Here is a 25,976-nt window from a genome sequence, read left to right as displayed (position 1 = left end):
CCCTACTGCCCTTGCCCCTTTCGGGTAAGGTAGTCCTCCACTAGCTTTCCTAATTAATCAGCCAAGGGCGTCCCATTATACCCTTGTGGTAGCACTGTTTTCCCGGGTGGTCGCTCCATGGTCCAATTAACATAATGATCTTATCATGAACGATAAATAACAACGGATAACAAAAGTATAATCATGAGTAATGTATCTTCATACCCAAAACCACATAAAGCACTAGCAAGTACTACCCAAAAAGTTTAGTGGTAACAAGGTATAAAGATAATCAAACTAGGGTAACCTATTGGGTCCCATCAAAATTAACCTATGCAGATCATTATGATTAATCAGAACATGGCTGGGTAAAAAGAAGTGATCAAGGGCACAACTTGCCTGGCACTTGAGATTCCAGTTACCAGGGTGATTCTTTAGATCCTCGAAACCTCGCGCTAGTCGTGGCAATACAAACATACATGATATAGATAAAATCATCACACCAAACATAAGTACAAACTGAATAATAATGATCTACACGTCGCTACGAGATCGTGGGAACGAGAACCACTAAAATCGAAGTTATGACTAAGGAGTTATGATTTTATAGAGGATTCATGTGATTAAAATATTAAACTATATCATAAATCGGTTAATATAAATCATATGAGAGGTTATTCTCTAAATAATTAGCTCAGCTTTAATCTAAGTTATAAATTGACCTTAGATCATATTCTAGTAGATTATAATAATAAGTGGTTTAACAAGACTAACCAACATAAGTTAAATAAAGATCTAAATATAAATGAACAAGACATGGTATAATAAATGTTGTTGCGTAGTAAATATTTATACGGGACTAACGCAACTTGAACGGATCAAATCAGAGTTATAGATTTTGAGTTATGCATTTCCGAAAGTTTTATATATTTGGTACGGAAACAATTAAGTGGTCCAATTTAATATAGTTTTCATGCTAAAACAGAGTCATTAAGTGATAAACAATATTAATACGGAATTATAGAAATTGAAATGGGTCAAAAATGAGTTAAAATGAATTTTCTATGATTTAAACAAGATTCTAGAATTAATTTTATATTAAAAATCATTTTCTATCTCAATTTCTCTGATTTTCTCAGTGTCTGGACCGCGTGGGCTAATAATAGATAACTCAGGGTTTGATAGGCAAATGCTCCCAAGACTCAGGACCTACCCGCGGTGGACTGCAGGTTTATTCCATTAAAATCCGAGGGCTCATTTGCGAAACGGTCGAGCCGAAGGGGTATGGACCAATCTGAGCCGTTGGATCCTAGTTCAAACGCTTAGATTAGACCTAGGCCACATCTAACTGATACGCTCAGTCCACCGTAGGATCCGAGATCCACGGATGGCAACTTCCCACGCCTAGGCCCCATCAGATTCGTCCGCGGCCCGATCAACGGCACGGATTCACTCTCATGAAAGGGTATGCGCTCATCTAACCGTGACCGTGGATTTCCCGATCAACAGCCCACGCAACCCCGACGCACGCGCACCCGCTGAACGCCCTGCGCACGGCGGTGACCGAGCTTCGACGGTGGCGCCATGACCGGTGGGCACGAAAATCTCTCCCCGAAGCCCGACTTTGACGCACATGGAACAAAGCAAAGAGCGCGACTGAACAATCAGGATTGCGGAACCAATTTCGTGAATCACTCCCTACAAGGCGCTGACGGGGGCACGGGGTGGTGATTCCGTGAGAGCTCACACCGACGAGGCATTCCAGCCCATGCCGAGACCCAAACCCGGCATCAATGGCTATTACCCGGTGCTATTAGTACCTTGAGTCAACGGGAGAAGCGTTACCTGCACTCGCGAAGTAGGAGACCCTGGCCGCGACAAACCTTGACCTGACGGCGAACTCCCAGGTCGACGGACAATTTCCCCTGCGCCGATGCAAACCTCCCCACGAAGGCGCCCCAGATATGTGCGGAGAGCTTCGGCAAGGCATCACAGCTACGCACGGTGCAGTGCGGAGGTTGGACGTCGCAATTGTCGTCGGCGGCGGAGATTTCTCCACCACGGCCGTGTCGAATCGCGACGTAGTACCTTCGAGGCGAGTCCCGGCGCCCTAACTTGATGCCGCAAAGGACACCGCCGAGGGTACGGGGAGCGCCGCAGCCGCCACGCGCGTCCAGAGCCCGGACGACTCCTCCCTGCGGTCGCCCAGACCACTGCGCACAGCTCAGTTCTCTCTCTCTCTTCGTTCTCATCTCGGAAAATGGCGGCTGGCGGATCCCTATCGTATAGGCGCACGACAGATGTTCCTATTGGGCACTAGTTGTGGCGGCTGAGAGGTGAAGAGGAGCTCGAGCTGGAGGCTCCCAAGCTCGGCGACGGAAGTGGGCTAGCAATTTGAGCCACAGAGGAGAGAAGACGAGCGGCGAGCGATTGAGATGTGTCATGGCGGCGGCAACACGGTGGTATTTTATACACTGGAGAGAGTCCGAAGGAGAGTAGAGAGAGCCGCCAGGGATCCCGAGAAGCCCGCACGGAGACCCGCTCGATCTAGCCCGGACGCGGCTTTTGTTGACGCGAATACCGCGGGGATCCACGCGACGATTTCGGTGCTGGAGGTTGAAGGTAGCCCTGACGCCACGGACCCACAGGGCAGAAGCTCCCTTGCGGAAAGGAGCTAGCTAGCGCGCCCATGGTCTGATAAATGGGCCCACGCGTAAGAAGGGCTAGTTGGGCCGCGCAGATGGAAAACGGTCCATGGGGTGGTTTTCACCTTTTCCTTTTTATTTCCCTTTTTCTGAATTTATTTTCTTCTTTGTTTTTAGAATTAAATTTTGAATTTGAATTAGGTTATGAAGTTCACCCTTGTTCAAAAATTGTATTATTTAAAATATTAATGGAAGGTAAGTATACTTATATATTTAATTTTATATCATTTGCATTGCATTTTCCTTCTTTTTTTCTTGAATTCTCAAATTGTACCTTTGGATTAAATCCAAATTCTCAATACTCAAGTATAATTTGATATATCTGAATTTTCTATTTTATTTCTTCATATATTCATTTTATTATTTATATTTTTTTCTTATACACATTTTGGGATTTACAAATCCTACCCCCCTTAACAGAAATCTCGTCCTCGAGATTTGTAAGGAAAGGGTGTATACTCATATTGTCTCATCACATATGCACAAAAAAAAATCTCAGCATGATGCATAATTTATTAGTAGCACATGGGGTCAAATAGACCTTATTATTTCTCCTAAAATAGTATCATACCAATTACTAACTAAAGTAACATTTAGATCTTACAAATAGTAGTAATTTATATATATGTTTATGTGGCTTGGTGGAGCCGGTGGTGGAGGATTGGGAGAGCTTAGGTATCCAGCTACTATTTATGTGGGATATAAACTGAACAGGTTGAGGTAAGAAAGATTATGGCAAGGAAAAGACTTTCTCCAAAATGTTTAAGTCCTGATTCATCTCGAGATTTACTTGGACCGATATATCCTTCTTTGTCGATATTGATCTTTTCTCCTCCGGTCTTGGTCTCATTGTTTCGAGGTTGGTGTATATTATCGGGGTTGGGAAATATGGTTAAGATAGATATGGATGAGGTAAACCACATGATGTAGATCAAAAGTCTGTTTGATGTTAGGTGAGAATAGATTGATTATATCATTCATCATGACTCTATGGGTTGGGTTAGCTCTTATAATTATGTTTAAGTTGGTCTACACCATTATGAGATAAGCAAAGTGGTGGAGGTAAGTATGCTTATTAGAACAAGATAAATCTCAAAGATCATGGTAGAATCTTTTAAGATTAGTTAGATCTATTAGGATAAGATGAGAATCCTTCCTAGATGAGATGGGTCTATTAAGGTAAGAGAGTATCTTTTAAGATAGGATGGATCATTTTAAGATAAGAGAGAGTCCTTTAAGATAAGAGGGATCCATTAAAGTAAGAAAGAATCTTTTAAGGTAAGAAGGATCTATTTAAAATATATACACTTTAATGGAGGATAATCTAAGTTATTTAGTTATCTCATGAATTCTATTTGTCTATATATATATATATGCAGATGTAATTACGAACATTACTCCACAACTATTCACACTCAATCAAAGATCCAAATCAGGCATATATCATAAGAACAAACACTCAAGCGTATAGATACCTATAAAAACAATTTTGTTTTTGTTCCTAAGATTAGGTCTCCTATTCTTAAAGGTCACTTTAGGTACGGGATTTCAAAGTGTGAAATCCACATTTGTCTTTAGAAAGAAAAGGTAAGATTAATCAGAGTAAAGCGGAAATAGATGAGAAAAGATTAAGATAAGTTTAGAAAAGCATCGGAGTAGCAAAGGTAAGGTTAATTAGAGTAGAACAGTAGAAGGTGAGACTGGATCAAGAAAAGTATAGAAAGAATCAGAGTAAGTTAAGTAGGTAAGGGTTTGTCCATTTCTATCTAGGTTTCGTCCTACAGTCAACATTGCTCTGATACCACTTCTGTCACACCCGGATTTTAGGGGTCCAAAACCCGGGCGCGAACATAAACACCAGGTGTGCTGGGACCAAGTCTCACACATATGATGCATAGTGGCACAGGATCGAATGTCACATCTTTACTATATAACAGGAGTTCTGTAAAAAATAATTAAATAATTACATCATATGAGGAAACGATCCAGCAACCCAAAGTTGACTGGGAGACGACGGCCTAGACCTCTCACGAACACATCACAGCATCCTCCATGCGCCTCATCCTGCGGTACCTGATCTTGACCTGTGGGGGGTGTGAGACAGCAAGAGTGAGCTCACATACGTTCATCGCTCAACAAGTTGTGGGGAATAATGTGAATGAACTCGCCAAAGGTGGGAGTTCATGTGAAGTGTAAGGCTTACCAAAGAGAATGGTTAGAGCTGAGCATTGCTTTTAAAGTTGGTCAAAATTTTATTAGCAATTACTAAGTATAAGTAAATACCAACCCAATTAAATAGTAGAACAGAAGTAACAACATCACCTGCAATGCAATGCATATGACAAATTGAATTTAAGTTCCATAAATTAATCATGTGAGGGTCCGAGCTGCTCATGACTGTGAGCACGGCTAGTATACCAGTTTTACACTCTGCAGAGGTTGCGCATCTTTACCCAGAAGTCATGTTACCCATCTGCCAAGGGATCGCGACTTCCCATACACCTCTACCGAGGAGGCGAGGCAGGGTAACACTACGAGGCCTTTACAAAGTTCCACTAGCTTCAGAAAACCCGCTACAGTTTATAGGAAGCTCCAATGCAGGAATTCCCTTGCAGGACCGCCATCGCAGCAAAATCCTCCCGAGGGCCTCCCTACACTGACCACTCCCCTACTGCCCTTGCCCCTTTCGGGTAAGGTAGTCCTCCACTAGCTTTCCTAATTAATCAGCCAAGGGCGTCCCATTATACCCTTGTGGTAGCACTGTTTTCCCGGGTGGTCGCTCCATGGTCCAATTAACATAATGATCTTATCATGAACGATAAATAACAACGGATAACAAAAGTATAATCATGAGTAATGTATCTTCATACCCAAAACCACATAAAGCACTAGCAAGTACTACCCAAAAAGTTTAGTGGTAACAAGGTATAAAGATAATCAAACTAGGGTAACCTATTGGGTCCCATCAAAATTAACCTATGCAGATCATTATGATTAATCAGAACATGGCTGGGTAAAAAGAAGTGATCAAGGGCACAACTTGCCTGGCACTTGAGATTCCAGTTACCAGGGTGATTCTTTAGATCCTCGAAACCTCGCGCTAGTCGTGGCAATACAAACATACATGATATAGATAAAATCATCACACCAAACATAAGTACAAACTGAATAATAATGATCTACACGTCGCTACGAGATCGTGGGAACGAGAACCACTAAAATCGAAGTTATGACTAAGGAGTTATGATTTTATAGAGGATTCATGTGATTAAAATATTAAACTATATCATAAATTGGTTAATATAAATCATATGAGAGGTTATTCTCTAAATAATTAGCTCAGCTTTAATCTAAGTTATAAATTGACCTTAGATCATATTCTAGTAGATTATAATAATAAGTGGTTTAACGAGACTAACCAACATAAGTTAAATAAAGATCTAAATATAAATGAACAAGACATGGTATAATAAATGTTGTTGCGTAGTAAATATTTATACGGGACTAACGCAACTTGAACGGATCAAATCAGAGTTATAGATTTTGAGTTATGCATTTCCGAAAGTTTTATATGTTTGGTACGGAAACAATTAAGTGGTCCAATTTAATATAGTTTTCATGCTAAAACAGAGTCATTAAGTGATAAACAATATTAATACGGAATTATAGAAATTGAAATGGGTCAAAAATGAGTTAAAATGAATTTTCTATGATTTAAACAAGATTCTAGAATTAATTTTATATTAAAAATCATTTTCTATCTCAATTTCTCTGATTTTCTCAGTGTCTGGACCGCGTGGGCTAATAATAGATAACTCAGGGTTTAATAGGCAAATGCTCCCAAGACTCAGGACCTACCCGCGGTGGACTGCAGGTTTATTCCATTAAAATCCGAGGGCTCATTTGCGAAACGGTCGAGCCGAAGGGGTATGGACCAATCTGAGCCGTTGGATCCTAGTTCAAACGCTTAGATTAGACCTAGGCCACATCTAACTGATACGCTCAGTCCACCGTAGGATCCGAGATCCACGGATGGCAACTTCCCACGCCTAGGCCCCATCAGATTCGTCCGCGGCCCGATCAACGGCACGGATTCACTCTCATGAAAGGGTATGCGCTCATCTAACCGTGACCGTGAATTTCCCGATCAACAGCCCACGCAACCCCGACGCACGCGCACCCGCTGAACGCCCTGCGCACGGCGGTGACCGAGCTTCGACGGCGGCGCCATGACCGGTGGGCACGAAAATCTCTCCCCGAAGCCCGACTTTGACGCACATGGAACAAAGCAAAGAGCGCGACTGAACAATCAGGATTGCGGAACCAATTTCGTGAATCACTCCCTACAAGGCGCTGACGGGGGCACGGGGTGGTGATTCCGTGAGAGCTCACACCGACGAGGCATTCCAGCCCATGCCGAGACCCAAACCCGGCATCAATGGCTATTACCCGGTGCTATTAGTACCTTGAGTCAACGGGAGAAGCGTTACCTGCACTCGCGAAGTAGGAGACCCTGGCCGCGACAAACCTTGACCCGACGGCGAACTCCCAGGTCGACGGACAATTTCCCCTGCGCCGATGCAAACCTCCCCACGAAGGCGCCCCGGATATGTGCTGAGAGCTTCGGCAAGGCATCACAGCTACGCACGGTGCAGTGCGGAGGTTGGACGTCGCAATTGCCGTCGGCGGCGGAGATTTCTCCACCACGGCCGTGTCGAATCACGACGTAGTACCTTCGAGGCGAGTCCTGGCGCCCTAACCTTCGAGGGTACGGGGAGCGCCGCAGCTGCCACGCGCGTCCAGAGCCCGGACGACTCCTCCCCGCGGTCGCCCAGACCACTGCGCACAGCTCAGTTCTCTCTCTCTCTTCGTTCTCATCTCGGAAAATGGCGGCTGGCGGATCCCTATCATATAGGTGCACGACAGATGTTCCTATTGGGCACTAGTTGTGGCGGCAGAGAGGTGAAGAGGAGCTCGAGCTGGAGGCTCCCAAGCTCGGCGACGGAAGTGGGCTAGCAATTTGAGCCACAGAGGAGAGAAGACGAGCGGCGAGCGATTGAGATGTGTCATGGCGGCGGCAACACGGTGGTATTTTATACACTGGAGAGAGTCCGAAGGAGTGTAGAGAGAGCCGCCAGGGATCCCGAGAAGCCCGCACGGAGACCCGCTCGATCTAGCCCGGACGCGGCTTTTGTTGACGCGAATACCGCAGGGATCCACGCGACGATTTCGGTGCTGGAGGTTGAAGGTAGCCCTGACGCCACGGACCCACAGGGCAGAAGCTCCCTTGCGGAAAGGAGCTAGCTAGCGCGCCCACGGTCTGATAAATGGGCCCACGCGTAAGAAGGGCTAGTTGGGCCGCGCAGATGGAAAACGGTCCATGGGGTGGTTTTCACCTTTTCCTTTTTATTTCCCTTTTTCTGAATTTATTTTCTTCTTTGTTTTTAGAATTAAATTTTGAATTTGAATTAGGTTATGAAGTTCACCCTTGTTCAAAAATTGTATTATTTAAAATATTAATGGAAGGTAAGTATACTTATATATTTAATTTTATATCATTTGCATTGCATTTTCCTTCTTTTTTTCTTGAATTCTCAAATTGTACCTTTGGATTAAATCCAAATTCTCAATACTCAAGTATAATTTGATATATCTGAATTTTCTATTTTATTTCTTCATATATTCATTTTATTATTTATATTTTTTTCTTATACACATTTTGGGCTTTACAGGATCACTGCATTGCGCTTCCTAGAAACTGTAGCGGGGTTTCTGTAGCTAGTGGAACTTTGTAAAGGCCTCGTAGTGTTACCGTGCCTCGCTTCCTTGGTAGAGGTGTATGGGATTCATGACCCCTTGGCAGATGGGTAACATGACTTGTGGGTAAAGATGTGCAACCTCTATAGAGTGTAAAACTGGTATATCAGCCGTACTTACGGTCATGAGCGGCTCGAACCCTCACATGAGTAACTTATGGAATTAAATTTAACTGGTCATTTGCATCACATTGTGGTTTATTATTAATTTGATCTATTATTACTCTGGTTTGGTATTTATTTACATTTAGTAACTGCTAATAAAATTTGACTCACTTATTATAAGCAATGCTGAGCTTTAACCATTATTTATTGATCAGCCTTACACTTCACATGAACTCCCACCTTTGGTGAGTTCATGCACATTATTCCCCACAACTTGTTGAGCTATGATCTTTTGTGAGCTCACTCTTGCGATATGTAAACCCCCCCCCCACAGGTGAAGAGCAGGTGGTCCAAGAGGAGCCCTATAACGAGGAATATGAGCTTATCTAGGTGGCGTCTCCGATTCAGCTTGATGGCGCTAAGGAATAATAATTTAGTTCGTTTTATTGTTATCATCTATTTTTGTAAGACTTCCTCTATGTAATAATGATACTTGTGACATTTATCTCTATACATTTTGTCATTATATGTGATGTTCTTCTTTGGCGCACATATGAGACGCACCCGACTTTATCCCTTAAATCCGGGTGTGACAACCTACTAGCAGACATACCTCCCCACGTGTTCATGAAACAGGGTCTCCCATTCCGGTTATGGTGGGTACAAGTGCGGTCACTACACAGCGGCGGCCAGGGTCAGTGGAGCATTGTATGCCAATGACAGTGGGCCCTATTCTGCTGACGGGGAATCAATGGGGACGATTGACGTGTGTGGGGGCAGAGTGCTCCTACATGTCGTGTGTTTAGGTTTTCCTTGCAAGGTTTAAAACTCGATTCGAATCGTCTGCTTCTCGCAGCTAATGAGACTGCTTGATACATGCTGCTACATCGAGTAAGAAGTGAAATGAGTTGTCATGAGATAAAGTGTTGCTTGCAATAAATGTTTGCTACCATGTATGTTTAGAAGGATGAAACCTAGTTTAAGGGATATTATTAAACTTGCAAAAGCTAAAATTTGATTTTAGACTTAGCTAGTGCTTTTGGCAAACCAAACCCCTCAGCCAAACAACTTCATGGTCTAGAGGTAGAGGAGTAGACTCCTCACACCGGGTAAGTCTAGCTGAGTATTAGTATACTCAGCCTAGCTTGTGGCATAATTTTTACAGGTACCTTCGAGGAGAATATGGTTTCTGGGTTGACTTGGTCGTCCACCTTGCCACCAGGTTGGACAGTCGAGTGGGACACCGCCTCAGTAGGTGATGACCAGCAGGAGTGATGGACCAGGCTTCGCCTCACTCTTCATTTATCGTTAGTTAATTTCCACTACAACAAGAACAATGTTTACTATTTTCAAACTCCGATGATGTAATAACTCTAAGTACTTATTTAAATTGTGGTATTATGCTTTATTGTATTTCTCTGTGCCTCACCTTCGTGTGAGCAAATGGTACTCGATCCCTGGGTAAGTGTCTTCAATCGGACTAGATCCAAGAAATTGACAGTTTATTCTGTCATAAGTGTGGATCATTGCCCTTGAGGTGATAACATGGCATAAGCTGGAATAATCTATTCGGTTTGGCCACAACTGGTATTGGAGCGAGTACCACTTCAGAGAAGTTAATAAGTCATAAATACCAAATTTTCAAAAGTAAAACTTGCTTAGAAACCAATGTTGGATAGATGTCAGGATGATAAGGATAGACCTAGGACGTGAAGCCTTAGGAAGTAGATGGGTAACTAGGTGGCTATTTATATAGCCTGTAAAAGGCTACTACTATTAGGAAGGATGTTGTAGAAGCACCAAAAAATAGTTAGGTCTGAGAAGACGCCTAGAATGAGCACGCATCATGATTGTCGCATCATTGTCTCTTGTGCATCAACATACTCCTCTTACCTTTACTCCAATAACAAGAAATTGTGAATAATGTGATGTATTGCTATGTTTTGAACTATAATGCCTTATCTCGTGTCATATTGGTAAGTCTTGTTAGGTTGTGTTTTATGTAGAGTAAAGTGTGTTTTATGTAGATATGTGCTACATAAAAGTTGTAGTTCACTGGTGTATCTAGCTCGTCCTAAAAATTCATGAGCTAAAAATTAATGGTTTAGAAGTTATGCTTTTCATAAGTTCAGTAACTGAATCTGTCCAATTTCTGTACAGATTTCAGAGATTGCAATGTTTGCTTAGGTTAATGTTAAAATTAGTTCTTGGTGGTCATAAGAATATTGTAGAATGACTTTCTTATATTGCTTGTGTTAAAATTTCATAACCATAGTCCTGATAATTTAAGAGCTATGAATTTTACAAATTGATTGTTGTGTTCTGTCCACTGTCAGACAAGAGTCCATGGGGAAGCCTTGTCTACGAGATGAAACTGGAATAAAGATTAATATGTGGTACTGTGTGTCAAGCGTTTGAAAGTACTAAGCACATGTCGAGACATACCTCCCCACGTGTTCATGAGACAGGTTCTCCCATTCTGGTTATGGTGGGTACTGAAAGCATCTAGGCCCCTGGTTGGTTTTAGTGATTAATGACAACGTAATGTTATATACTAACGTGTGTTTTGCAGAGACAAATGGTAAGTTAGGTTGCATTATAGGTAAATGTACTACAATGGTGAAAACAATCCCGGAGATAAGAACTTGAAGCGACGGCTAAAGCAACGAAACAAAAAGTGAAGCTCTTCGTATTCCGAGTGTCACGGAGTTGCGGACACTCATGATATAGTTAGGTCTTTTATTTTGTTTTAGTCATACTATAAAGAGGGGTTGTCGATGAGTAGTTTGACCAAGAGAGTTCTAGTGTAGTGTTGGTGCATATTCACACTCACATGTAGTGTTGAATTTTAGTGGCGCACCGGACAGCGCACCGGACCGTCCGGTGCGCACCGGACAGTGACTGTTCACTGTCCGGTGTGCCATCTGCCTAACGGCTAGCTGTCAGAACTAGCCATTGGAGTCGACCGTTGGCGCACAGGTGGCACACTGCTGGCGCACCAGTGGCGCACCGGACTGTCCGGTGAGTCCATGCGCAGCAGGGTTTGTGTAACAGCTAGTTGGTGGGTGTCGGTGTTTTGGGTTCGACCGCACACCCGGGGTTGCCCCTCAAGGTGTTTTTAGGAGTAGGACGGTCTTACCGACTGTAGCTCAATGGTTCGTGCAAGGTGCACGAGAAACAGTAGACAATGGTGTACAGGTTCGGGCCGCTTTGAGATGCGTAACACCCTACGTCCTAGCGAGAATGCTTTATGTGGTGGATTACAAGGGAGCTCTCTAACGCTAGAACGTAGAGAGTTGGGGTGGATGGTTGAGTAGTGAGATCGATCGTTCTGAAGGGGTGCCCCCTAGGCCTTATAAATTCGATCGTGACGCAATACATGTAGATATGATAACAATGCGCAACTAAGAAATAGTGAACCGATTGAGTCTATCTTCCTATAGTTCCGCCGACTCATCCTCGCTTGGTTCCGTTGCACGGGGTTCCAGCGCGGGAAAGTCGGTTCTCTGTGGTGGTTACTCGCTCGACGTTGTTGGGCCGTCTGGGTTCGCACCAATCCGGCCTTGCGTCGATTCGCTTCACTGGTCATTCCTCCCCAGGTCCACGAAGGGATGACCTTACGATTTATTGGGCCCTTGGTCCTTTCGTGAGGTCTTTTATCCTTCCAGTGGACCCGGGGGATATCTGTCCCCCATAGTGGGTGAGGGCTATTTATACCCCCTCCACCCACCATATTCAATGTCTTGCTGCCCACATTTACTCCTACACTTTGGTAGATCATTGCAAGCACCACAAAGCCTAGTGAGGTGATTAGAGAATCTAAATCCCGCATTTGGACCTCACTAGCGCTAGCGAGAGCCACCTAGAGCACACACCACTTGCATTAGGCTTCTCTTGGTCAAGCGAAAGTCTACGGCTTGTTACTCTAAGTGATCGGCATCACCTAGACGGCTTGGTGGCGTTGGGAGTTCGATGATCACCGTGGAGATCTTGTTGGTGATCCAACTCAAGTTTGTAAGCGGTCGTGAGGGATCCACCGCGTCGGAGTGGCAAAGGATCATCTCGTAGTGAGCACTTGGTTCTTGTGAGGACCAAGGGGGAGCGATACCCTTGCGTGTGTGCTCCAACAAGGACTAGTGGAGAGTGCCGACTCTTCGATACCTCAGGGAAAAATTGGAGGAGACTTATAAACCTTGCTTTACATTTCGCACTTAATTTAAGCATTTTACATTGTTTATTTGGTTAGCAAGTATTTGAAGCATTGTCTTAGCATTATTGTATTTCTAGTATTATTCTCTTAGTACTAGTTGTTGGGGTGAAGTTGGGCTCTTGCTTAGGTTTTAATTAGTGTTGATTTTTAGAAAAGCCCAATTCACCCCCTCTTGAGCATCGTGATCCTTTGAATTGGTATCAGAGCCTTGTTGCTCTTAGATTAGCTTAACCGCTAGAGTAACGATGTCCGGTGGGGATGGACCTCTTCCCGTTTTTGATGGTGACGATTTTCCATATTGGAAAATTTGTATGGAAGCATATTTAGAGGCTATAGACATTGGTGTCTACAAAGCCGCCACACAAGGATTCCTCGAACCTAGAGATCCCACAAATCATGTAGGTGAAGAGTTTAATTATGAGAAATGGAATGCTAAGGCCAAAACACCCTTTTTAGAGGCCTTTGCAAAGATGTGTTTAATAGAGTTAGAAATCATAAAAATTCTCATGATTTGTGGATGGACATATGTGCTCTACATGAATGAACTAGAAGTGAGCGTGAGGAGAGATATCACATTGCTATGAGAAAGTTAAATTCTTTTGAAATGCTTGCTAATGAAAATGCCAATGCTATGTACTCATGTCTCAATATTCTTATAGAGGAAGTAAATGGCTTGGGGCTTACACAAATTTCACAACCGGATGTTGTGAGGAAGATTCTCAGTGTCCTCCCAATTGACAAATATGGACACATTGTCACTGTGCTGCATCAGATGGATCTTTCAGTTACCACACCTACACAGATATTGGGAAAGATCAATGCTCATGAGATGTACATGCACATCAATGACAAGGATGAGTCATCTTCCAAGAGAAAGGATTTGGCTCTCAAAGCAAATCAAGAAAGAAAAGGAAAAGCTAAAGTACAAATTGAGGAAGAATCCTCAAGTGTTGATGACCTTGATGCTAACATTGCCTTGATGGTGAGAAAGACCACCAAGATGTTAAAGAAGCTCAACAGAGAAGGCATCAAATTTGATTCAAGAAAGAAGAAATTCTTTTCCAGCAAAAGAAAGCCCATTTCCGAAATGGATTGCTACAACTGTGGAGAGCTTGGTCATCTTGCTCATCAATGTAACAAGCCCAAGAAGAACAAGTTCAAGGGCAAGAAAGAAGATGACAGCGATGATGAGAAAAAGGAAAAGAGATTCTTCAAGAGGAAGGATGGGAAGAACAAGAGGTTCCACAAAAAGAAAAATGGAAAGGCATATATTGTTGGTGACTGGCTCACTGATATTGAGTCATCAAGTGGATCTTCTTCAAGTGAAGAAGAAAATGATGAAAAAGTTGCCGCCATCGCTGGGGACTTCTGTTCACCACCACCATCGCCATCATTGACTTCTCACCTATGCCACATGGCTAGAGGTGAACGGAAGGTACAAAATGATAATGATATTACTGATGATAGTGATAGTGATAGTGATGATGAATTTTCTTCACCTTCCTATGATGAACTAGCTGACTTGCTTAAAGAATACACTCAAATCATTAGGAAGTCAAAAGCTAAATGTGATAAGTTGAAAAATGAAAATGAATCTTTGAATGCCAAATATGACATAGTTATGAAAACTAGTGATGAAATGAAAGAAGAAAACAAAACTATGTCATCCACTGTAAATGAGCTTACATCCTCCCTAAAAGATGCTAAGGATAAATGAGACAAGTTAAATGAAGCTAATAGGGAGTTGAAAGATAGACTAGTGAAAATCAAGGAAGACTATACTAAGATTAAATTTGATCATGATAATCTTCTTATTGAAAATGAACTTTTATCTTGCAATACACATGAGGATATTAACCCTGTTGTTAAGATTGATGTAGCAACCTCATGTGATGATTTGAGTCAAGAAGATCAAACTAGTATACATGATGAGCTGACCGAAAAAGTTGAAGCCTTGACATTAGACAACCAAAAATTGAAGAGATACTTGACTGATGCAACTACTAGAGGAAAGGTTGCCATTGAGAACAATTTTCAACAATGAGTTGATAGTGGATAATGAAAGGCTTAAAAATGAGGTCAAGAAACGTAAGAGTGAAAATGAACATCTTGCAACAAGTGTGCAAAAGTTCAACAAGGGCCAATACCTCCACTCATGAACACGGTCATGAAAAACAACAAGAGTGGTATTGGATACAATTCTTTTGTGCAAAAGAAAGCTGCAACTCAATACAAACCAAAGCAAATTCATAAGCCTATCAAATGATGTAGGTGATGAGCCACTCTGGGAAGCCATGAAGAACATGCCAATTGGAGCTATCAAACCAAAAGAAGATGAAGAAGAGGTGCAAAACATTAATAGGCCTTCTTCATCAAGTTTACCACAAGATGATAAAAAAGATGAGAGGCATGCAAATGAAGACACATTTGTCTCTCATGAACAAGCAAGGTTACAAGCCGAAGATGTTGATGCTCCAGGATCTTCTTCCCTAGTGGTTGACAGGAGAAACTCATCACTACTTCATGCACACCCTCAAAACCAAATCATTGGGAGTCCTTCACAAGGGGTTATTACTCGATCACATAAACATGCTTCTTTTATTGAACATCACTCCTTTGTTTCTTGTGTTGAGCCTACATGTATAGATGAGGCGCTACAGGATCCAGACTGGGTGAACGACATGCATGAAGAACTAAACAACTTCACCCGTAACCAAGTTTGGACCCTGGAGAAGCCCCCACAAGATGCAAGAATCATTGGAACAAAATGGGTGTTCAGAAACAAACAAGATGATCAAGGCGTGATTGTAAGGAACAAGGCAAGACTTGTTGCAAAGGGATTCTCTCAAGTTGAAGGCTTAGATTTTGGAGAGACCTTTGCACCGGTTGCTCGACTGGAAGCCATCTGTATCCTACTCGCATATGCATCATGCTATGATATAAAGCTTTATCAAATGGATGTAAAAAGTGAATTTTTAAATGGCTTCATAAATAAACTTGTATATGTTGAGCAACCACCCGGGTTTGAAGACCCTAGATATCCTAACCATGCTTACAGGTTGTCCATGTGACAGAACCTCCCAAGTCATTAGACCCACCTACAGTTGTCCTTGTCCAACAGACCTCAGACAACCCTGCAGGTGCCCCTGATCACTTGACAAGTTCGGTATCTTGCATTCCTTACCTTTCCCAAGAGCGTTTCACACATCACGCAGACATTACAATACATCGGAGGTACGAAAATGCGAAAGCAGTTACAATAACTTACTTTATTTAAAAGTAAGAAAGAGTAGTATTTATTACAGACCAGAAAAAATATAAGAGTGTTGTGTATTATTATTACATAACCTAGGAGGCAAAAACCCCTCTCGATAAACAGTAAAAAGTTTTTCTTAACGGAGGACCTTTCCTCCCGCAGCTTCAGTCTTGATTTTCTTCTTTTGGTACCACCTTGGAACAGAAGCAACAAAAGTTTGCTGCTTCTTCACCTAAAACAACATGGGACAAAGCCCTGAGTACGAAATGTACTTTCGCAAGTCTTACCCGTCAAAATAAAAGACTCTCAAGGATATGCTGGCCTTTGGGGATCAAGGTAAGGCTTTTTAATAATCAATGACTCTGTTTGCAGAAATGCTTACTAATAATGGGTCCTTAAAAGTCCAGTTTTATTATCAAGTTAAGTCATTACCTGAGTTCTAGAGTTCTTTCTACCCTAGTTCAAGCACTGCTACGTGTAGGGCAGTGACCAAGTCTTCATGTCAGCGAAGTTACGGCGATCCGAATCGATTATACTCAGCTGAGGATCTCCAATCACACAACATATGTAGCACTTAACCCTTGCATATGTCAACTCGCCACTGGGGTTCTTAAGACCAGATCAGGTTCACGCCAACCGAGAGCACAGATACACCACCGTCCAGCCTCTTGCCATGGAGGGTACACGCTACTCTCGCCATCTCTCCACTCCCATTGCGTGTTATCTTATTCTGGTATTAGTCTGCCCGAGGCAAAGCTTACCCATGATGAGGCATGTGACCAGTTAAAGGGTCCTCGATCAGCAAGCCTACATCGAGAAGGTCCTTAATCGACTCAGACGGAGACACTACACTGAGACTCTCTTCTCGTGCAAGTCACCCGCCCGGTCTCAGCTTTATCATTTCAAACCCAAAGTTTGGTACCTGGCAGAGGTACATCTTTTCTGATGTTGAACCCATCATGGCCATGATGGATCCACCATCAAGTTTTATTTTTGAAAACATCCCACCCTCTTTGAAGCATCATCTTTTGTCAAAACAAAACATTTTGTTTTTCTAGAGCAAAGCTAAGCATTAGAAAAACCTTTTTGCAAATCAGGGGATTTAAGGAGAAGTAATCAAATCTAAGGAAGGAAATGCAGCAACTAGTTTAGCACACAACTCCTATCACCTAATGCATCAAGTAAGTGAGAAAGATTTCAAAATAACAAGGAGGTGGCAAATGCACCGGGGCTTGCCTTGTGTGATAGGTGAATCAGGCTCTGCTCCGCAGATATCAAAGTAAAAGCAGTTTCCTGCCTGAGGTTCTTCAGGTGGTGGTGGTGAAGTCCTCGCTTCTTCAACTTCTATTTCCTCCTCGTTTTCTAGATATAACCATATATAATCATGAATGCTCATGTAATGCTCATGAAGATGCAAAGATAATAAAAGTTTATTATCTAATGTCTTGAATATAACTTTCCTTCACGGATCTCCGGGAAACTAGGGTTTTCGGAGTTTATAGTGAAGTGCATAGGGCAGGGGGCTATGGTTTTTGGTTCTAAGTATCAAACATGGTCCAAATCATACCAAACTTTACCCAAGGCTTCTAAATATTATTTAAAGCCTATCTAAAAAATTTGGTGAATTTTGGGATTATTAATTACTCTCCAAAATTCTAGAAGTATGTGTTTTGGCTGTTTTAAATGTGGTGGAACCGCCCGAATTATTCCCACTTAAGTGCCTAAGTCCCACCTTAAAGGCTAGACCACACTTAAATAGGAATAAAATGTCAGTCCCTCGGATCTAGTCCGACGAGGCCACTAACAGGATCAAGTACCACGTACTCACTCGAAGGTGAGGCACAGAGCAAATATAATAAAGCATAAAACCATACATTAAGGAGTATTTAATTTATTACAACATCGTTAGAGTTTATCAAAAGTAGTGATCATTGTTTGGAATGCAGCGGAATATAACTAACGGTAAATAGATGGAGGGATGGGGAAGCCTGGCCCATCACTCCTCATGCTCCTCCTCTACCGAGGTAGGGTCCCACTCGACTGTCCACCCCGGTGGCAAGATGGACGGCCAAGTCACTCCAGCAACCATGTCCTCCAGAGAACCTGTAAAAATTTATGCCACAAGCAAGGCTGAGTATACTAATACTCAGCTAGATGTACCCGGTGTGAGGAGTCTACTCCTCTACCTCTAGACATGCAGCTTTTTGGCTGAGGGGTTTGGTTTGCCAAAAGCACTAGCTGAGTCTAAAATCATGTTTAGCTTTTCATGTTTTAGTGTGACTCTCTTAAGACTAAATGTGTATCTATCTAATCATACAAGGTATCAAACATTTAGCAATCAACATCTTTTGCCAATTCAACACATTTCCACTTGTTACTCAATGTAGCAGCATGGATCAAGCAGTCTCATTAGCTGCGAGAAGCAGACGATTCGAATCGAGTTTTTAAACCTTGCAAGGTAAACCTAAACACACGATGTGGCTAGGCACTCCGTCCCCACACACATCAACCGTCCCCATTGATTCCTCGTCAGCAGAGAGGGGCTCACCGCCTTGGCATACAATGCCTCACTGACCCTAACTGCCGTCGTGCAGTGACAGCACTTGTACCCACCATAACCGGAATGGGAGACCACGTCTCAGGTCGCGTGAGGATGGCAATCTACTGCCAGGTTCACTTAGGTACTAGGCTTACCGATTTACCATATTTCTCAGCATGTGCTTAGTACGTTCAAACGCTTGACACACGGTACCACACCTTAATCCTTATTCCAATTTTCATCTCGTAGACAACAAATCCCCATGGACCGTTGTCCACAGACCATCATCATTACGATATATAAATGGATACAAGCAATTCCTGACCTCGCGCAAGTTCTAGGAAAATCACTCGACTTCTACCGAGAGCCCTAATTAGTAAAGCAGCTACTCAACCTAGCATACTAGTATCCATCTCAAAAGGAATCCTGAGTTCATGCAACTAAGGTTCCAAACAACTCCTACACTTAAGTGCACATTACAAACCTACAAACATTAAGTGTAGTAAAATAGCATATAGAATAGGTTATGCATAAAACCGGGGCTTGCCTTCCAAAGCTGGGGCAGGCAGATCCTCGATGGCAGGCTCTGGTGCTGGCTCCTAGACTACCTCCTGAGCAACTCCTTGCTCCGGAATGAGGATGTATTCCCCGTCAGCGAGATTACAGTCTATCGAGTTGAAGCGTCCCGATCCTCTGGGACTCAAATGTGATACAATTACTAGTCCCAGGAGGCTAGTAAACACATTTATACATCAGATGATTCCAGATCTGCTTAAATGAGACAAACCTATAAAGGTGATGAACAACTTTAAGAGTTGGTCCACAACTTGGGACTGTCATCAGAGTGGGGCTGAAGCAGCCCGATATACGCAGTGAAGCAATTCAACGGTCCAACAGCCACAGGCAAGGTTGGGAACAGTCGTAACTCTTACCCGATCTCCTTTTTCTGAAAAACAACAAATAAGCAAGGGTGAGTACAAACGTACTCAGCAGCCCACCTTCACCCGCGGAATGGGGAAATCAGATATAATGCATGGAATATGTGGAGCTCAGGATATTTTGCAGAAACAGCAATATTTTATGCAGAGTTGTTTTGAAAAACATTTTGTATTTTTGCAAAGCGCATCCTCTCCAAAAGGAGCAGGAAGTTTTCCAGTATTATAACAAAATCCCCTGGACTAAACCATCCAGGTATCTCAGCAGTTTCCCACTGGTTTTCCTTTTCAGAAACAGCTACTGGACTTCCCGTCCACCATAGCTCACGGCTCAACCGCCGAACCTTTTTAGAAACCACTTTTCTCAAAAGCATCTCTTTTTTTTGGAAAACAAAACATTAATTGCCATACCATACCAGACTCGTCCATTCCTGTGGACACAGACTATTCGAATAGGTTTTCAAACTCTGCGCAGAGGTGTACACTTTACCCACTAGTCCGGCTCTGCGATCTCATGATCAGTGAGATCCGAATCTGACTCTCTTTCTTTCCCCGCACGTCCTAACCTTAACGGTTATCCGGAAGGAGTCAGGCCACCACCATGTCCAAACCGGACAAAACATTCCCCCTCCTTATCCTCCCGGTGCTCCCCAGCCTTCATAACCCTGGGGTTGGACCGTACGAGTTCAGATTGAGTTATTGCCCACACAGTCTCGAGTGGTTGTACTTATCATGAGTACAGGTAGTGAAAGATGACAAACCGGTCCTTATATGAGGGGACAATCCTCTGCTCACGCCTAAACCAGCTGAGCCTTCACCTTAGGCCCTCCCCTAAACCAGGGAGTCCCTGATCATCCCTACTCAAAGGTGATAAGGGTGAAAACCCTTCATCATACACATTTTGAAAAGCATTTTCTTTTGAAAAACTCACACCTTTTCTCAAATCATTTGTAACAAATATATTAAGGATTGATTGCGGCAAGCGGCTTGGGTGGCCATAATAACTTGTCTCAAAATCATATCAAGCATAAAATAACAGGCTGAGGGTTGTGGTTGAAAAATCATAGGTAATTTATGCATCAAAGGGATCCAGTGAGCTTGCCGTGCTTATTCGGCGAAGGGGGAAGGGGAGCTCGCAGAACTGGCTTCTGGCTCCACCGCCTAGCGTAGACTTGCGGATCTGGCCTCCACGAGACGACACGAACGCTCCGATAACTATGCAACATGAATAAGCAAACATACAAACCAGCAAGTATACCAACAAATATTTAGTATAGTGGTCAGAATAGCAATATATGGATGGGTAGAGTCTTGAGTAGAATCTGTGTCATGTGGTGTTGTGATATTACTGGTGGTGGAGTGGAGGTGCTTACCAGGAGGGTGGACTGGAGGCGAAGCGACACTATGCGTGTAGCCGGAAGAGCGGAGTAACTGAGTGGGTAGGGTGTTTTCCTTGGCTGAGGGTGTTGAGTGTGTGTGGAGAGGGAGAGGGTAGTTGGGTGTATTTATAGCTGGGTGTATGTGGTGTAGCACAGTGAAGTTCACTGTTGGTGAGAATAGTGACGAATGAATCATCTGACTTAGTATGAACAGGAGAGTTATAGGCAGAATATGGGACAAGAGTATTTTGGGAGTTTTCTGGAATATGGACCATGCTTAAGAGATGACATGGTTGGATAGGGAATAGTTTGATAAGAATTTAGAAATAAGAATTATTGGAATCTGAGTTTGGGAGCCTGGTTCGAAGGAATCTTAAAGTTAAGCGTGCTCAACTTGGAGAAACCTGGGATGGGTGACCAGATGGGAAGTTCCCTACTGGAAGGAAAATCATAGTCACCGGAGTTCGTATGACTGGAATATGGGTCTGGCTGGTCTTAGGTGGACTGGACAGCATGATGTATGAGTAGTTGAAATTTGGGGTGATCGGCTAATCGATGAATAGTAACGATGAATAGTGACGACGGAAAAGTCACTAGATATCATCAATGAGTAGTAACGATGATGAATAGTAACACAGAATAGTAACGATGGTGAATAGTGTTGGTAAATAGTAACGATGAATAGTAACGGTGAATAGTGATGGTAAATAGTTCATATGAACGAACGATGAACGATGAATAGGAACTATGAACGAACGATGAACGATGAATAGGAACTATGAACGAACGGACGAACGATCGAATGATCGGACGAACGAACGATCGGAATTTCGGCAGCATAACGGCAGGACAAAGATTATCTGGAAGAACGATGAATAGGGACCATGAACGAACGATGAACGATGAATAGGAACTATGAACGAACGATGAACGATCGAATGATCGAACGAACGAACGATCGGAATTTTGGCAGCATAACGGCAGGACAAAGATTATTTGGATGAACGAACGGACGAACGATCGAGTGATCGAACGAACGATCGGAATTTCGGCAGCATAACGGCAGGACAAAGATTATCTGGAAGAATGATGAATAGGGACTATGAACGAACGATGAACGATGAATAGGAACTATGAACGAACGATGAACGATCGAAAGATCGAACGAACGAACGATCGGAATTTCGGCAGCATAACGGTAGGAAAAAGATTATTTGGACGAACGAACGGACGAACGATCAAACGATCGGACGAACGGACGAACGAACCAAGAACATGGGACGAACGATCGAAGAACGATCGAACGATCCTTGTGCTAGTGTGTGCTTGTGTGGAACATGGAGTGGGTGTGTGTGGGGGGGGGGGGAGAGAGTTGCCATGAAATGGCTTGGGGTGGGATGAGAGGAGGCCCTTGCCCCTCTATTTATAGCCATGGTGGGGGGATTAGGGGGAGGGATGAGAGGATTAGTGGGAGGATGAGAGGATTAGTGGGAGATTAGCATGTATTTGTCTTGTATAAGTGAGATTAGCTTGTAGAGCTCACCGTATGACACTGGAGGCATAGTATACGTATGAGCATGAGGAAAGTTATGAAGAAAATATTTATAGGGACTTGAAAAATGATTCTGAAGGTATTTCTCAAGAGGAAAATACTTGGAGATATATCGGTGGAATATTTGGACAGTATTTCTGGAAAGAACTTGAAGGGGATCACTAGGGAAATATCTGGGCAGTATTTCTGGAAAGAATTTGAAGGGGATTACTGGGAAAATATTTGTAGGATATTTTGAGGAGGATTTTAGAGAGAATATAGACCACTATATTTTATTTGCTGATGTCAACTCGCAAACAAACATTTTGAAAGGAAATTTGAAATTGATTTTGAATTTAGAGCGAGTTTGAGAAAATTTCAGGATTTGATTTTTTTGGATGCTACAAATCTACCCCACTTAAAATGAATCTCGTCCTCGAGATTCGGCTTAGAAGGGTTATGGGTATAGCTTTACTTCAGCTACATATCTTCACTTTGCAACTCTTCGAGGAGATGGAACTTCAACAAAATCTGGCCTTTGAGGAGCATCTGGTTGCTGATTGCAAACGCTGATTCTGGCTACTCAAAGAATCATCTTCAGGCTTCTAGGTTTCGCTTGGCAGCTAGCTTATTGAAGAAGCATCGATGCCGACACGCAAACCTTTCTCTTGCGAACTCCCACATGGATTCCTTTCTTGATTGGTCTTCTGGTGCTTCATCAACAAAACTTGGGTGACCACTTCTCATCCAGAAACTTATATGCTTTGATGATCTGGTCCTCCACAAGCTTGCTACAAGTCTTCTCCTTTTTCTCCACAGCAGGAACCTTACTGGAATACTACCCCACTTAAAAAGAATGAGGGTAGAACTCTTGAATCTTGGGGATTTGAACTCCTTGAAGTACCACATAACAAGGGTGTTACGGGTCCTTCTGCTGTTGTTGCTGCTTGAGCAGGCTGCGGAGGGATGACTGGCACAGGGTTGATTCTGGGAGAACCTTCTTCTTATCTTCTCTTCACTATCTTCTTTTCTCTTCTCACTTTTCACTTTTCACTGCCTCTTTCTTTCTCTTTGCTCTTCCCACTGGAGGATTCTATCGATGAGTATTACCATCATACAGAGGAGGAAACCAAAGACTATGAACCATGTGCAACAGTCTTCAACCCAAGAATCACCAAGCATTGTGATCTTAGGGGCGAGGGAGTGGAAAATGGAGTTGCTTGTGATTTGGCAGAGGGGATTTATCTGGAGTGTGCTTCGAGCGAGTTGGGAGTTGAGGGAGCTGGTGGGGGGGGGGGGTTTATAGGCGAGTGGGGGTGCTCGGGGGGGGGGGGTGGAGTGGTGGTGATGGAGCAGGTGCCACACGGTAGTAGACGCGACAAGGGGAGGGGGGACTTGGTGTTGCCGGCGACGATGGCGGCGGTGGGTGCGCTGCAAAGGGGGGTGGGTGGTGGTAGTGCGCTGTAAAGGGGGCGTGGGGCGGTGGTAGTGCGCATGGAGGCGGGCACGCATGCGGGGGCACGGGTGAGTGGTGGGGTCGATGACCCTGATGTTTGTGGTCTCTGGTTCCAAGAATCTTTGCCTCTATGTATGGTAATAACTCCTTATGTCATCTTTTCCTGTTTACTTTGACTCAGGGGCAGTGCTTTGATTCTCACGGTCGGTCCTTTTGACTGAGCGGCTGGACTGGTTTCTTTTGTAGCTTGTTCCAGGCTTCAAGGGTAAGCTTCCCGGTATCTTCTTGGGTAAGGCACTTTTCTCTTGAGATGGGTTAAGATGAGAATGGAAGCATAAGGTGAGGATTAGATCTAATTTGTGATTTATGTTTTTAGAGAAAACCTTTCTTAAAAAGAAAGAAAACACATAAGTTCAGCAATGTTAAGCACAAACAAATCAAATATTTTGAATAGGGGAAGAATAGAGTTTTTCCAAAGCACGAACTACTCAGATTCGGGGGCTAAGCATAACTACTATTGCTTGGCTCCTGAATTGAGAACTATGCTAAATGCAACTTATGAGCACTAACGTTAAAGCATCACATATGCACTCAAAAGGGAGGAAAACATCAAGCGAAATTCATTTTGAAATGCCCTAGGGGGCAACACAATTAGAGTTTTTCAAAACACGAGTCTACACGATTACCTCTCATACATGTAGGGCTCTAGCCAAAGTGAAGAAAAACTTCACTACCCAATGCATGCAGAGGACTGGGCATAACTAACTTCAGACCATGCAGCTTCTCTTCTGGCAGGGCTGGCACACAACTTCAATCTGAGACATCTCCTGGATGGGTCAACAGGGAGCTGATGTTGATGACTTCTTCTAGCGGCGACTGAGATGGCAGGACAGGGTTGAACTCTCCTTCAAGCGGGACTAGCTCTTGTAGCTCCTCAGAGGGCGGCGGTGCTGGTGGGGTGCTTGCAGCTTCTTCTTTGATCTCACGGGACGGCGCTGAAATCTTCTTCATGGTGAGGGGCTCAAACAACTCCGGTGGGGGATCTTGGGAGGACTTGGCGTGCTCTTGCTTATTCATAGCCTGAGGGAAGACTGGAATTCCTTCCAAGACTATGGCTCCTTCCGGGAGTTCCCAAGCCTTCTTCTCTCCTCTGACAGAGACCGGGTGACCTTCAAGAATCTGGGGATATTCAGCTCTCATGGGTTGAACTGGGTTGGATGGAGCGGGCTCTTGGATCCGCAGGGCTCTATGTTGGTTATGGGTTACCAAGTAGGCCTCCATCAACTTCTGGACGTGCTCATCCTTGGCTTGCTTCAGGGCTTCCACAGCAATGACTTCACGACTCTCTAAGGCAGTTGAACGGGCCTGAGCTGTGGTGAGATCCACATGGAGCTTACGGTTGAGCTTCTCTGCATCTTCTGCTCGGGCAATCATCTGACGGTGGTGCCGAGCTAAGAAATCATACTGGGCATCTAGGGTGAGCAGGTATGTAGTGAGGTACACGACTGTGGGGTCATCCTCAAGCAGCTGCTGCTCTTCCAATGCACGCATCCTGGCCATCCAAGCGGGACGGTCTCTCTGAAAGGGCGGAAAGAATCTGAGCGGGGTGTCGGCCACTTCTTCTTCATAGATCTGACACAGGGCCCTCAATGCCTTACGAGCGACGACTTGGCAGGTGTCTTTGAATCTGTGCCCAGCAGCAGTGACACTCCATTCCACATGGTGTGGACTGGATCCAATGTATACAGTCACGACACACTTCTCTGTGCCATGCTCGACGAATTCACGACCATCATACTCTGGCTGGCTCCTAATTCCAAGGCGAACTGTGCATGCTCTCAGCAACTTGGGGAAACCATCTTCATTCTGGCAAAAGCTGGTTTGGCAGCGAACCTCCATCTGACTTCTGAGAGAAGGAAAGGGGGAAAACATTTTTGAAATGAAGGGATGAGAGCAAGATTTTTTTTAAGAAAATAGTTTTGACTCAAAAACTTTTGGATCAGGCTAAGGGTTACGTCCTGCGGCCAACCTAACAGCTCTGATACCACCTGAAGCGTCCCGATCC

The sequence above is a fragment of the Zea mays genome, chromosome 4 (genome assembly GCF_902167145.1).
Source record: "Zea mays cultivar B73 chromosome 4, Zm-B73-REFERENCE-NAM-5.0, whole genome shotgun sequence".
NCBI lineage: Eukaryota > Viridiplantae > Streptophyta > Magnoliopsida > Poales > Poaceae > Zea > Zea mays.
The sequence above is the reverse complement of the archived record's forward strand: the minus strand, read 5'-3'. Positions refer to the sequence as shown.